At 38.0% G+C, this 11,445-nt stretch overlaps 1 protein-coding gene across 1 annotated transcript in view; it reads right to left on the reverse strand.

The window, feature by feature from the left end:
* ANKFN1 (ankyrin repeat and fibronectin type III domain containing 1) overlaps positions 1-6,092 on the reverse strand; it is a 1,224,583-nt gene extending 1,218,491 nt beyond the window's left edge. The window contains exon 1 of the mRNA XM_073684132.1: positions 5,811-6,092. The gene's annotated coding sequence lies outside the window, so the exon portion shown is untranslated. The remainder of the gene's footprint in view (positions 1-5,810) is intronic.
* Between the last annotated feature and the right edge of the window lie 5,353 nt (positions 6,093-11,445).

An 11,445-nucleotide genomic window follows, 5' to 3' on the forward strand; every position in this document is an offset into this window, starting at 1 on the left:
TGCCCAATATATATACGAGTGGCCTATCACTCACACTGTTGGCTTAGCGTCACCTGTAAAAGAAACAAACCACGTTAGGATAACAAGTCCGGTCTTATGTATCTCGCCAAACACGTGGATCGCCATCTCCCTATCCTCTGAACTTCCGTTTCTGACAGTCCTGCTCTTGCTGCTTCCGTGGCCGCACCTATGCGGAATGAATGTGTCCCGTAATCTTTGGGGTGGTTCCCTGCCGATGTTATGCATTTATTAAATATAGCTTGGAACAGGTATCTTGATAATGGCGTTCCATCAATGTGTGATACGAAGAAATTACTTTGTGATCTGATGGTTAGATATGTTTTTACTATTGTTACCCGACTCAGTGTACCGTTTGTGGGTTGTAGAAGTACCCAAGTACCCCTGCCCGCTGGAACCGTTTTCGATTGGTGTATGCGAACACGTATTGCATTATTGGCTATGACTACTTCCTGGTGTAATAAGCGTCCACTGGTGGTAATTTTGGATTGAGGGACTAATTCGCTTATATATAGCGCCCCGAAGAAGGCGATCACAAATGCAGTAGACATTAGTGTTGCTTCAAATTGTGAGTGTCATGTTAATGGTGTTAGGGATAAGATGTGAGAAATCAGTTTTAGTGACACGGGACGGGACGTCTACATTCCTGACTTGGCTGACCCCTTTTCCACCCTTTTATGGATTGTCTGATGATGAATCTTTGTCACATCTCCCCAATTCAGTAGTTGGAAGTGAAATGCTACTCCGGTCAGACACCGCTGCGCTGACGCCCCTGATATGCCCCTCATCATTAGCTGGTGGAGAAATTCTATGGTGTCTTGTGATCTGGCTTGTTCACATTGGTCAACCCGTCTGCCTGCTACTAGTCGTGTCCACTCTTCCCATGCCTTACCGTATGCTTGCCACGTTGACGGGGCAACTGACGCTCTGATTAATGGCATCAACTATTCGCCACTAGATCCCATAGGGAGGGTAGGCAACTGTTGCCCGATGGGTGGGCGTTGTGGAAGAGCTCTGTGAAAATCTGCCAATTGAATTGTTATAAAGCGTTAGCAGCAGCTTTATACCCCTCAGCATAGTGGCTAGTGCGGACCCATACATTGTGTTTTAGGCACAGGAATACTAGCCTGCGTAGTAGGCCTAGCACTGGGAGAGACGATGATGCCATCTAATTAATGCAGTGCGCTAGGCTGGTGTTTTGTGTTATGAAGCGTATATTTTTGTTAGCCAGGCGCGCGCCCCATATTTCTATTGCTACCACTATTGGGAAAAATTATTTTCATGGCTAGATACAGCTAAAAATTATTATTAATTTAAAAGCTGGTGGAGCTTGGTATAGATGGCGTAATACAATGAGTCCCACACACTGCTAGAAGCCCAAATATTTTTTCAGAGGTAGATGCAGATAAAAATTATTTTTAATTTGCAACCTGATGGAGGTCAGTATAGATGGACTAATAGAGAAAGTCCCACACACTGCTAGAAGGCCAAATATTTTTTCAGAGCTAGATGCAGATAAAAATTATATTCAATTTGCAACCTGATGGAGGTCAATATAGATGGACTAATAGAGAAAGTTCCACACACTGCTAGAAGGCCAAATATTTTTTCAGAGCTAGATGCAGATAAAAATTATATTCAATTTGCAACCTGATGGAGGTCAGAATAGATAGACTAATAGAACAAGTCCCACACACAGCTAGAAGCCCAAATATTTTTTCAGAGCTAGATGCAGATAAAAATTATTTTTAATTTGCAACCTGATGGAGGTCAGTATAGATGGACTAATAGAGAAAGTCCCACACACTGCTAGAAGGCCAAATATTTTTTCAGAGCTAGATGCAGATAAAAATTATATTCAATTTGCAACCTGATGGAGGTCAGTATAGATGGACTAATAGAACAAGTCCCACACAAAGCTAGAAGCCCAAATATTTTTTCAGAGGTAGATGCAGATAAAAATTATTTTTAATTTGCAACCTGATGGAGGTCAGTATAGATGGACTAATAGAGAAAGTCCCACACACTGCTAGTAGGCCAAATATTTTTTCAGAGCTAGATGCAGATAAAAATTATATTCAATTTGCAACCTGATGGAGGTCAGTATAGATGGACTAAAAGAACAAGTCCTACACACAGCTAGAAGCCCAAATATTTTTTCAGAGGTAGATGCAGATAAAAATTATTTTTAATTTGCAACCTGATGGAGGTCAGTATAGATGGACTAATAGAGAAGGTCCCACACACTGCTAGAAGGCCAAATATTTTTTCAGAGCTAGATGCAGATAAAAATTATATTCAATTTGCAACCTGATGGAGGTTAGTATAGATGGACTAATAGAACAAGTCCCACACACAGCTAGAAGCCCAAATATTTTTCCAGAGGTACTGTAGATGCAGATAAAAATTATTTTTAATTTGCAACCTGATGGAGGTCAGTATAGATGGACTAATACAAGTCCCACACACAGCTAGAAGCCCAATATTTTTTCAGAGCTAGATGCAGACAAAAAATTATTTTGAATTTGCAACCTCATGGAGGTCAGTATAGATGGACTAATAGAGAAAGTCCAACACACTGCTAGAAGGCCAAATATTTTTTCATAGCTAGATGCAGAAAAAAATTATATTCAGTTTGCAACCTGATGGAGGTCAGTATAGATGGACTTATAGAGAAAGTCCCACACACTGCTAGAAGGCCACATATTTTTTCAGAGGTAGATGCAGAAAAAAATATATTCAGTTTGCAACCTGATGGAGGTCTGTATAGATGGATTAATAGAACAAGTCCCACACACAGCTAGAAGCCCAATATTTTTTCAGAGGTAGATGCAGAAAAAAATATATTCAGTTTGCAACCTGATGGAGGTCAGTATAGATGGACTAATACAACAAGTCCCACACACAGCTAGAAGCCCAATATTTTTTCAGAGGTAGATGCAGAAAAAAATATATTCAGTTTGCAACCTGATGGAGGTCTGTATAGATGGATTAATAGAACAAGTCCCACACCAAGCTAGAAGCCCAAATCTTTTTTCAGAGGTAGATGCAGATAAAAATTATTTTTAATTTGCAACCTGATGGAGGTCAGTATAGATGGACTAATACAACAAGTCCCACACACAGCTAGAAGCCCAATATTTTTTCAGAGGTAGATGCAGAAAAAAATATATTCAGTTTGCAACCTGATGGAGGTCTGTATAGATGGATTAATAGAACAAGTCCCACACACAGCTAGAAGCCCAATATTTTTTCAGAGGTAGATGCAGAAAAAAATATATTCAGTTTGCAACCTGATGGAGGTCAGTATAGATGGACTAATACAACAAGTCCCACACACAGCTAGAAGCCCAATATTTTTTCAGAGGTAGATGCAGAAAAAAATATATTCAGTTTGCAACCTGATGGAGGTCTGTATAGATGGATTAATAGAACAAGTCCCACACACAGCTAGAAGCCCAATATTTTTTCAGAGCTAGATGCAGAAAAAAATTATATTCAATTTGCAACCTGATGGAGGTCAGTATAGATGGACTAATAGAATGATGCTATGCCCAAAAGATTTTACTTCACTAGGTGCAGTAAAAAAATTGGTATTCTATACACAGGTGGTATATCTTGCAACACAGATAGTCTACTCCACTGACTAACACACTCTGCAATAGGCCAAAAAGGATTAGCTTTGCTAGATTCAGCCAAATGCTGTGAAAAAAACTTGCACAGCACTGGCACAGACCTGCCTGGCAAAAACTGATAGGAACTGATGTAACCTAGTCCTGAAAAGGACTCCAATTACAATTAGTCTTTACTCCCACAACCTATCTATTTAAGAGCACAGACCTGCCTGATAAAAGTCATAGGAAATGCTGTAACCTAGTCCTTAAAAGGACTGCCATCACAACTATTCCCTACTCCCAAGCTATCTGTAGATTTGTGCGAAAATTGGCTTGAAATTAACAAGGTATAGCACACACAGCAACAGCGGTGCCGTCTAACACGCAGCTGCAGCAGTGAGAAAATGGTGGCGACGGGGAAAATGGCTGGGTCTTATAGGGCAAGGACATGTGACATACACTGCCAATGACACATGCCCTTGCTTGTGTGAAAAAAAGCACTTCGCTCCGTGTGTGCGCTGCTGATAGGCTGACAGATTGCACCTCCCCACTGTAAATGCGGGAAAGAGAAAAAAAAATGGAGATCTTCATTGTTCCTGCAGAGATCCATCCCCTGCCCCTCCCCCCACCCCGCTGTACACTCAAACTGCGTATTAACATTAATTTTCATCATTACTGAGAAAAAATCCAGTTATGATTTTGGTGCACAAACAGTTATCGAACATAACCTCGAACAGCCGAATTTTTCTCAAATTGTTCGTGTTCGCCGAACGGCTCGAACACCGCCCAAAACAGCTCGAATTTGAGATTGGCGAACAGTTCGAGTAGAACAACGCTCATCTCTAGTAATGACTCTATATAATATGAGTTTCACTTTTTGTACCAAAGAACTGAAATAAATTAACTTTTTGATGATATTCTAATTTAGTGAGATGCACCTGTACATGCATAGGACAATACTGCTGATGATGCTGAAACTGCAAAAGTTGTTTGTTTTCTAGCTTTTCAAGAGGTATGCTCTAATAACCTTCAAAAGATTTTTGAGCCATGACTAATAATTAATTTAACCATCTATTCAATGCCATAAACGTTAATCAACATTTTTATGAATAATAGATATATACCAGATTATATATAGATCACACAAATTTGTCACAATCAAAAAAAGAGACAATTCTTGTACTATTTATGCTAGAAATCCTATGTGATTAATATGAATTGTATTGCTACATAAGTAGTATATCTGCATAGTTTAAAACAGTGATCTAATCCATCTCCAAATCAGTTGGCAAACTTGAAGGATACTTTCCCACAATGAGTTTTTTTTACGCTGCATATATTAGAAAAAAAATGTAATGTAAGTAACCTATTTTACTTAATGGATGCAGAAAATCTGCAACATCAAAAACTCAGCAAAAGCTCATCGTGCGAACGTAGCCTAACTCCCAGAATACTTTGACAACCTGGATCAGTCAGCGCATGATGGTAGTTGTAGTTAGTCAACAGCTGGGGGGTCCACAGATTGGAGACGACTGCTTTCAAGTTGAAGATATATGAGCAATTATAAAGCATAGTTAAGCTCAACGTACAGAATGCAACATTTTACTTCCGTTGATAATAATGTAGAAGCAGGGTCAATTACTACTGAAAGACTACATCTTATACATAACTAATTTAATTAAATTGCTACCGTTTAATGCATGTACTTATAGGATTTGCTGTGTATTCATGAGGACACAATGTCATCCCACCTGTTCCTGCTGCTCTGACCAGGTCTATTCCAATGGTTTGCAAATCATGCTTTGATTTACATAGATATGAAAACATGATTACATTATTACGGTATGATGCCTGCTGAGTAACAGCACAGATACATATATATATTATGATATATATATATATATATATCATTAAAGATTAACTGCTTCCGTACTGAAGAGGGCAAAGGCTCATTGTATCATTGATGATGATAATATAGGGCACACACAGGAACAAACTAAGGTATATATTATAGAACTATCTTTTCTATTTGTTTAGATTACAGCTTTGAAAACAAAAAATCATAATTTCTCATTTCTTTCTATTTATTTAAAAAATAAACATGACACATAAACAAAGTATTAATATAAGTTGTCTGGTTAGAAAAAAAAAAACCCACAGATGTGAATTTGTACTTACCAATTTACACCGTGCAGTGAGAAAGTGGATGCAGGTGATGCGCCAAAGACTTCATTCAATAAGTCACTCAGGCTTCAGCTTGTTCTTCTCCAGAAAATATTACCTTGCTCCTTCTGTGCTGTATGGATATTCAAGAGAAAGAAAGCTTAGTTCCCAACATTTCGGGTAAATTCAACAGCACTCATAATGCTTTGAGCATCCCTGCATCTCAATGGAGAGGCAACCTGTTAGCAGCAGAGTAGTGGTGCTGCTGCTGGCAACCTCTGCTGAGACAATTGGCCAGCTCACTCAAGATGCAGCAGAGAACAAGATAAGGAACAGTGGCAAAATGTAAGAGTGCCATGCTCTTACTGTAATAATGCAGACATTTCCAGGTATTACAGGGGATGAATAGTAGAATAGAACTAATCCCAGTAATGATGTCCAGCTATGCATGGTGCAGGTTTAAGCTCTATTCATGTCTTCAGTGTCAAGCTGCTCTTACAACTGCTTCTTGCCATCATAGCAACACAGACAGCAACCATATCTATAGCTATGGGACATCTGCAAGATCATTTGAAAGCACTGACTTTGATTGCACTATAGAAACACAAAAGGAAGGAGCTGTACTGTTGTGCTGGAGTACATGATGTATGCTACAAAGCAGGTCTTATGCAAGCGCACTCCTAATAGGCAGAAAAAATACATATAATATATACATACACATATAGTTAGTACATGTAAAGGTATATATATGTATATGTGATTTGGATTATATTGCATCAGGGATATGCTTTCTAAGAAATTATATAAATTGCTGAAAAGAATAACGGGTTGAGACAGCAAAGCTGGATGAGAAACAGCGAGTAATTGGTAGCTAATTGGTCTGATTATGCAGTAAAATATCTTTAGAACAGGCTCACACATTATGTTTTAATGGTAGATTCCCCATAGGAAACCTTTATCTGTATCACTTTTCATGCATCCATTTCTGCTTAACTTATGCAACAAGATTGCAACTCAAAGGCATCATGTGAACTAAACCTAAAGTACCTCCATTCATTTTATATTTAAAGGGGCTTAGGCTGCAAGTCTGCAGTCACTCTGCGCACGCAGGTGTGCTTTAAGGATTCTCCGGTGACGGCAGCGAGTGGTCATGTGGCCGCGAGTATGCAATTTGCATACAGTACTTCCTGCCACATTCCGACTAGACTGTATCTAGCCTCTCCCATTACACTTGCATTGAGCGTGGCCACGCCCATCTAGTCGGCATATGACCATATATATGCAAATCACATGCCTGCCTCTCCCAGCGCTGGCACCGGAGAATCCTCACAGCACGCAATGAGCACAATGTGAGGATTCACAAGTCTGCAGTCATATTGAGTGACTGCAGACTTGTACCCCAAGGCTGAAAAACCCCTTTAAGCCTGCAATACCTGGCAATATCCTGTGGGACCATCTCTTGTGGTCTGCCGCCTCTCACCAGACATATGATGTTTTGGGTTGAGAAGGACCTGGCACTTTGAAATTAAACCCCTGAAACTTTAGTTTCTGCAGGAGATAAGATGCTACCAGACAAATTTCCAACAGAGCGTTCATGTGTATGGGGAAGTCGGGAATGATAGCTGTCCAACCAATAACTATCTAAGTTGTATGGTCACCTCTTGGCACTTTTCACAAAGCTATTTTATAGCTCATTCGATGATCCATGAAGACTATGATATACTAATGTTGTGATTTGATTCAATCAGATAAGAATTAGAAAGCTTTATTCTATAGTTTGGTGCATGATCTCTTAAAGGGGATGTACAGGATTAGAAAAAAATTGCTGTCTATACAGCTCCTATCTTTCCACTTGCTGTGTCTAGCATTTCACCTCAGATCTATTCGCTTTAATCTTTGTGGCACTGTTTTAGAAAAGCAACCATATTATTGTGAAATCTGTATGACTCTTTACAGATTGATGGTATCAACTTGCATGCCATGATATAGTATATAGCAATCAAAAATAGAAAAAAGAGAGCACAGCATTCCATAGAAGGTAAAACGTTAACAAATGATGCTCTCACTTGATGGGATTATGTGGTAATTGCACAATACCATCGTAGGCCTGGATAAGTGTTGGAGAATCACTACTGCTCATCCTGCTCAATGGAATAGAAAAAAATTCTGCGTCCATTATACCAAAAGTAGACGGAAACTAGAAATAGACGTCCTTTGGTGGAGTTTAAGGTGTCAGTTTTTGGTTGAAATTCATTGCATAGAATAAAGGATCTTTCTTAATATTTCGGACTTCTGAGTATTCTACTTATTGTTTTGGTTTCCATCTACTATTCTATAATAGATGGCCATAGATAAATGTAAACCTTCAGTACCACTCCAGTGTTTTTTTTAATTTTACCACCTATTAGCTAAAATTAATGTACGGTATGTTCAATGTACACAATAATATACTTACCGAGTGCTTTCTAGTGCCGTTTCTAGCACTGCTCCCGTCACTCTCCTGTTCATATGACAGCAGTTGTAATACAGCGGCTCACGCAGCATTTTTGTGTAAACCAGAAGTCACTTTATCAATGTAAGTGTATGGGATTTAGAACAAAGCTCTTACATTAAGAAAGGAAGTAATGGTCCTCTGTGTAATCCGGCAAAAAGGAGCTGCGGTCATATTATTGGAGAAGAGTAGTGGAGCAATGCTGGAAACGGCACAAGACAGCCACCGGTAAGTATTTGAATGCATACACTGAACATACATTATTGATTGATAACAGGTGGGTTAAAAACGAATGCTGGGAGGGGATTTCATCATACACCATTGAAAGAGAAGGCTCCTATACAAAAAATCTATGATTATATGTTTCACAAGTCCAGTGTTTCAAATTAAACTGAAGAAATATAGGTGGTTTATTTAATTAAAATGTATTTTTTAACCCCAAATGGTGACCAAATCCTCTATAATGTGCTCTTTTAAAATTCTAAATGATTACAAGCGTACATAGCAGATAAAGAACTATTATGTACTTAGCAACAAAAATTAAAATACCACATCTTTGGCAAAAATTTTGGATACTGGATAACCAATTCAACCCTTTCATAAATAATTAAGGGAGCTTATAGATGTCTTTGTGTCTTGAAATATTTTTAAAATATTTTCACCCAATTTACACCAAGCTTTCCACTGTCTAGAAGTCCATCTAGATAAGGGATCATTTAGACATCCAATTTTTCCACGTATAAGAAAAACAGACTGATTTTTTGGATCACACTTTGATCATAATTTGATCAGAGTGTGATCCGATTGTCATCAGTTTTTCTCATACACGGAGAAGCAAAAAAATGTTTCTACATCTCCATTCTGACAGTTTGTGAAAAGCATATCTGGGTCTGATTTTGATCCGTGAACAACCCCATTGATTATCACGGGTACGAGTGCTATCCGTGAAAAAAACGTGTTTGAAATAAACTTACCTCTTAATTACCCTAATTCCTAAAGCAGAAAGCAAGACTGTGAAAAAACGTCTCAAGGACCATAGAATTTTTTCACAGAATAACTCTAGCCAGTTTTAATATTATCAGTTACAGTACACTAGTCTGCAATTATACTGTAAGGAGGCTCCAGAATAGTAGATCTACATGGAAGGTATGCCACAAAGAATATGAAGTCAAAATGAAACATAATGAATAAGAATGCAATATCAGGACTACTGGATGTGAGCTGCACAAAATAATTTCAAAACGTTATCAGAAAACATAATTGGCAAAAAATTAAAATACCATTTCAGAAGAAAAACATAATATCAACTGCATAAAAGGGGAGTAGAAACTTATTGTTTGGAGCACCTCTGCTTAAATTCTGAAGAGATCACCATCACAGAATTGACTATGAGTTCTGTATCGTACTAGAGGCCGCTTGAAGATAATGTGAATTCATATGTCAAAAGGCTGAAGGTTGAAATATGATAATGATCCTAAATATTACTAAAATTACACTTCTCTTTACATTAACTAAGGGACATTCTTAAGGAATTAAGTGCTTTAAGTACAGTCCTTGAATAGACAACACTTTAAGAGAACTTTCATTAAATATTTCATGTTGAACTGGACACACAAAGTAATATCCATTGCAGAAGAGAATTACACTTTTTTTTATTTAATGTTGCCCTTCCATTGCGGAGATATTAGCAATCAAAGTATTTGGCACCCAAACAGTTAATTATTTTTAAGTCCAAGTGGTCATTATTAGAGAGATTTCTCTGGGGGCGTGTATATCTTCCTCTTTATGACACTGACGAATCATAAGCAGGCAACAACACACTCGGGAAAGAAGAATGTGCCCCAAAGTACAGCAGAGTTCAGAGCATTACACTTGCATTGCCATTTCTAATTTGAATTTGAATTTGGTCCTGCCAATGAAGGTCATTTGAATTTGAGAGGAGAGCTACTAGAAGTATTTGTAATGAGACTCAACTGTACAGCACTGCCCCTCCTGCCACACTGACTGCCAGAGATGGGAGCTGAAACTGTTAGTTAATCGCATTCACATTCAGCTCTGCTGTGCTGCAGCACTTGACATCATTCTGCAATGAGGAGAGAAGACTGTTTGTCAATACATTTCTCACATTGAGATTTTTCTAAATTATTGTCAGGCATGCTCTTCTTCTTGTGTTGCTGCCTGCTTATGATTGGTTAGCATTACACAGGGGAAAGAAGTACATGCCCTTAGTGAAATCTCTCTGGTAATGCCAACTTCGACTTAAAAAAATAACTGTTTAGGTGCCAAATACTTTGATTGCTAATATCACTGCAATGGAGAGGTGAAATCAGAAAAAAATAAAAACTAGTTAACCACTTCGCGCCAGAGCCTGTTTTTGCCTTCCTTTTTTTCAATTCTGACCACTGTCAATTTATGAAGTAATTACTCTGGAACGCTTCAACGGATTCCCCTGATTCTGAGATTTTTTTTTCGTGACATATTGTACTTCATGATAGTGATAAAATTTCTTCAATATCACTTGCGTTTATTTGTGAAAAAATCAGAAATTTGGCAAAAATTTTGAAAATTTTGCAATTTTCAAATTTTGAATTTTCATGCCCTTACATCAGAGAGATATGTCACACAAAATAGTTAATAAATATCATTTCCCACATGTCTACTTTACATCAGCACAATTTTGGAACCCAAATTTTTTTTGTTAGGGAGCTATAAGGGTTAAATTTGACCAGCGATTTCTCATTTTTCCAACAAAATTTACAAAAACATTTTTTTAGGGACCACATCATATTTGAACTCACTTTGAGGGGTCTTTATGAAAGAAAATACCCAAAAGTGACACCATTCTAAAAACTGCACACCTCAAGGTGCTCAAAACCACATTCAAGAACTTTATTAACCCTTCAGGTGCTTCACAAGAATTTTTGGAATGTGGAAGAAAAAAATGAACATTTAACTTTTTTCACAAAAATGTAACTTTAGACCCAATTTTTTTTATTTTCGCATGAGTAACAGGAAAAAATAGACCCCTAAATTTTTTGTGCAATTTCTCTTGAGCGCGCTGATACTCCATATGTGGGGAAAACCACTGTTTGGGTGCACGGCAGGGTTTGGAAAGGAAGGAGCACCATTTGACTTTTTGAATGTAAAATTTGCTTGAAT

Source organism: Phyllobates terribilis, unplaced genomic scaffold (genome assembly GCF_046119375.1).
Source record: "Phyllobates terribilis strain yellow unplaced genomic scaffold, ASM4611937v1 Scaffold_5__5_contigs__length_657084704, whole genome shotgun sequence".
NCBI classification, from domain to species: domain Eukaryota; kingdom Metazoa; phylum Chordata; class Amphibia; order Anura; family Dendrobatidae; genus Phyllobates; species Phyllobates terribilis.